General features: G+C 44.1%; 1 pseudogene across 3 annotated transcripts; it reads right to left on the bottom strand.

Annotated features, from left to right (window-relative positions):
- Nucleotides 1-242: 242 nt before the first annotated feature.
- Nucleotides 243-2,592, bottom strand: LOC147608614 (3-ketoacyl-CoA synthase 4 pseudogene; annotated as a pseudogene). Of its 3 annotated transcripts, none has more exons than XR_015264448.1 (2): nucleotides 2,492-2,592; nucleotides 243-2,051 (listed from the first exon to the last, which is right to left on the bottom strand). The product of XR_015264448.1 is annotated as a 3-ketoacyl-CoA synthase 4 pseudogene, transcript variant X2 (transcript). The 3 variants fall into 3 exon arrangements; XR_015264447.1 differs by lacking the exon at nucleotides 2,492-2,592 and adding an exon at nucleotides 2,138-2,442; XR_015264449.1 differs by lacking the exon at nucleotides 2,492-2,592 and adding an exon at nucleotides 2,176-2,442.
- Between the last annotated feature and the right edge of the window lie 1,520 nt (nucleotides 2,593-4,112).

Raw genomic sequence — 4,112 nt, 5'->3', positions numbered from 1 at the left:
AAGACTTTTTAAGGGGAACCAGAAGGTTTTCCAATTCCTCCTTGAAAAGCCTCTTGCATCAGTCAAAGTGTCTTGCAAACAGAACCTCAAAGGGGGGGCACTTAAGATTATGGAAGATGGAGTAGCTGTAGAGAAAGGAGTTTTCCAATACTTAGTACTCTACCACCATGTGCAACCAGACAAGAGGTCTTGAAAACACATGAAGCCTCACACCTAAATAAGAACTAAATAAAGAACACGTACGACCAAAGACTTCTTGTCATACACTGCATATGACTCCTTCACAACAACAAATACTCCAGGTAAAAAGGATTCATAATACCCTAGTCTAAAGGAAAGAGTGGCTTACAATGGTAATGCCACTTGATTGACAGATCAACACCAAAGAAGTAAAACATGTTTTTCAACCCTCAATCCTACTGTACGAATCTAATATGCTAGGAACTCACCACATCCGGAATGACAACTGGATAGTGGTCGATGCACTCAACCCAAGGGCTGTCTGCATGTGGTTTCACAGTGCGAAGAGCCCGCCACACAGCACTGTTACACTTGAAACCGCTTCCAAAAGCAATCTGCCAAATGCGGTCACCTTTCTGCATCCTACCCTTAGCTTCTGTATACGCTAACTCATACCATATCGAAGATGAGGAAGTGTTTCCAAAACGGTGCAAAGTCATCCTTGATGCCTCCACATGTTTGGCCGACAATTGCAAGTTCTTCTCTAGCTCATCGATGACGGCCCGACCACCAGCATGCACACAGAAGTGCTCGAATGCCAGCTTGAAGTCTGGTATGTACGGTTTTATCTTCACATTCAACACTTTTCTTGCCACCAGCGTTGCAAAGAAAAGCAGCTGCTCAGAAACAGGTAAAACCAGAGGCCCCAGCGTAGTGATGTTGGTTTTCAGTGCATCACCCGCAATTGCCATGATATCTTTGGAAAGAGAAACCCCAAGTTGCCCTGTCTCATCTTGCTGCTGGTACACACACTGAAAAGCTTTGTCATCCGCACCTTTGTGAGTCCGAACCGTGTGCACCAACTGGTATTTTGCTCTTCTTCTTTCTCTCCCCTTGTTGGAGAGCAGGATGGCAGCCCCTCCAACTCTGAACAGGCAGTTTGGGATCAGCATGGACCTTTGGTTTCCAAAATACCAGTTCTGGGTGATGTTTTCCATGCTAACAACCACTGCATAGTTGCTCCCATGGACTTGCAAGAGATCTTTGGCAAGATCAATGGAGATGACACCAGCACTACATCCCATTCCGCCGAGGTTGTAGCTCCTGATATTTCCCCTCAGCTTGTATTTGTTCACAATCATGGCGGACAGCGACGGGGTAGGGTTGAAGAGGCTGCAGTTCACAACAAGGATGCCAATATCCTTGGGCTTCACACCCGTCTTCTCGAAAAGCTTGTCGAGGGCACCAAACATGACTTGCTCGGCCTCAGCACGGGCAGCAGCCATGGTGGGCTGTGGCGGCAGCTGATGCATAACAGGAGGCAAGTAGGTCTGCTCGCCAAGGCCAGATCTTTCCAAAATCTTCCGCTGAAACTCGAGGTTCTGGCTGTCAAAGGACCCTGATTTCTCAGAGTGCCCCATGAAGAGGGAGAAGGGCACCATGAGTTCTGGCGGCGGTTTAAAGCATGCATAATCCACAAGGTAGATAGACCGGGGTCTAGACATGACATACACTGTGGCCACAAAGACCAGGACAGCGGAGCAAAGCATGACACTGACCAGATTGTACTGAAGGTGAGCCCAGAGATGCCACAGATCTTGAGGGTTGAGTCTGCAGACCTCCAAAAGGATGCCAATCATAAGCGGCACCAGCAGCAGGGTCAGCAGATGTGTGATGAGGTAGTGGTATCCAAGCTTCACATACTTGAGGTTAACACTCTGCAGGAAGTCAGGTAGTCTTCTGCTGCTTGAATGTATGTGCACTGAGAGCCCACCGTTTCCTTCTTCGTGCTTGTTGGGGATGAGCTTCTTGCAGGCAGCAGCACCTCCTGCTTGTGGGATCTGCATCTCCATGGTGCCGGGGCGCAATGCCTGCAACAGGGCAGTGCCACTTGTTAGAAGGGAGGAGGAGCAGGGGAAGGGCACAAATAGAAATGCAGATAGAAAAGGGCATTTACAGAGTAAAGAATGGCAGGTTAAGCGCAGAGAAGGGTGCCTTGTAAAAATGCTACTTCATGGAACGAATGCAGGCATGCAAATGCGGGTTTAGGCAATGCCCATCATCGCCCACATGAAGCATCAAGTGCAGGCGATGAGGGGAGTGCAGGGGGGCACTACATAAGACCAGAGATACTGCAATGGCCGCTATACAAACTCCATGTGCTGGAAAAGGGCAAAGTGATACTTGTGTATGAGTGTGTGTGTGTGTGTGTGTGTGTGTGTGTGTGTGTGTTGGTGGGGAGACTAGGGAGGGTGTTGTGCTGGCAACGTGCAGGGGACAATCTTCTGTCTGAAATCACAACTTTGCCAACCTTTTAGCGCTGTAGTAGTCCACATGCAATTCACAGCAAGGGTTTCCGTGCGAGAGAGAGCGAGAGGAGAACCCAAATTTGATTCGAAAGCAGGGCTTTACTCTCTCTCCCTCTCTCTCTCTCTATAATAGCTATATATATCTCTCTCTGTATATATGGCCCGGCCCCCAAATAATATACCATTTATTCTGTCCAAACACCACATGCACGCGAGAGCCCAAATTTCGAACCCTCCTTTTTTTATTGTCTTTTTCGACCCTTCCAATCAGGTACCCCAACGGACATGTGTCTAGGTGAACGGCTGAAATAGGTCCCATCCCCTTTAAGAAAGTTCACATTTTGAAAATTCCTTCTCCAAATGGTGGCGGGAACAAAGAAAAAATTTACCTCTCAAAATTCCCAAATTTTTGATATATATATATATATATATATTTCAATGAAAGTACGAAGAAAATGCTTGTTTAACATTGCTAATTCCTCTTCAATCTATGGTGAAAAGGATTCATGTAAGGTTTGGTTTCCCAAACCCTAGACCCTCAACAGAGCAGCCAGCAGAGCAGGCCTCATCTCATGTCACTTTGGTTGTTGTGCGTACAATACCAATGATCAATAAGTTCACAAAAAAAATGTTTCTCGAACATCACAAATTGTGTGATGCCTATATGACCTCTCTTGCATAGAGAATAGAAGAGGTCTTTGCACTTATTGAAAAACTCCCCCAACTTCCAACTTTGTGTGACCTTACACTTTCTAAATGCTTGCACTTCTATTGTACATTCTCATGGTGCCAATGTGGCATAAAAACATATGGTGATTTCAATAGACCAATATAGAGCACGCCTAACAAGAGAATATATATTGAGATGATGTTCCTTACAATTCACTGTGCAAAGTCACATTTACCTTGTTGCATCCTTTGATTAGTATTGCTATTTGTCAATAGTATTAGGCAAGAATTAAAAGTTTTTGAATATAATTTTATGTTAATTGATTGCATTTAAGCACAAGTGCAAAACCTTGATTTTACCTCTTGTTTATTTGTTTCTAGGAAAACCACATTAAGAATTGCATTGAAAGGGAAAAGACTGTACTATTTTGCAAAATCAAGGTGGTATGTTGTTTTTTATAAGTAGTGAAAATGATTAGGTTTTTCACATATAGTATTTATGTGCTCACACTACACATGCTAGTTATCTTTGACAAATCAACATATAGATGCATATCCCTACATCTTTGAGGCAAGGACATCACCAACATGAAGGTGCTTCGCATCATGCCATTTGGTACTTTTGCAGGTTACACCTACTTCTTTGCATGTTGTAAATATTCCACATCAATACATCATCGTTCTGGAAAGGTGATTGGTAACAATATACAAGGATTCCGTTCTTGTGGTGATAGTTCCAAAAGAATGAGCAACCATTTGTTGGTGATTGCACCTTGTGGTGCAAGGCTTATTCACCAAATAAAGTAGTGCTTGATGGTCGAAAAAGAAAACAAACTTTGTAGCTAGGAGATAATGCCTATACTTTTTTATGGCATACACACCATGGGTAAACCCTCTCTCTTTGTGGTTGTATAATTACGTTTAGCTTCATTAAAGTTCACAACTATGAATGCA

The sequence above is a fragment of the Cibotium barometz genome, chromosome 53, assembly GCF_041138505.1.
Source record: "Cibotium barometz isolate CiBa-2024 chromosome 53, ASM4113850v1, whole genome shotgun sequence".
NCBI classification, from domain to species: domain Eukaryota; kingdom Viridiplantae; phylum Streptophyta; class Polypodiopsida; order Cyatheales; family Cibotiaceae; genus Cibotium; species Cibotium barometz.
Note: the sequence above shows the minus strand (reverse complement) of the source record. Positions and strands in the feature narration are given on the sequence as shown.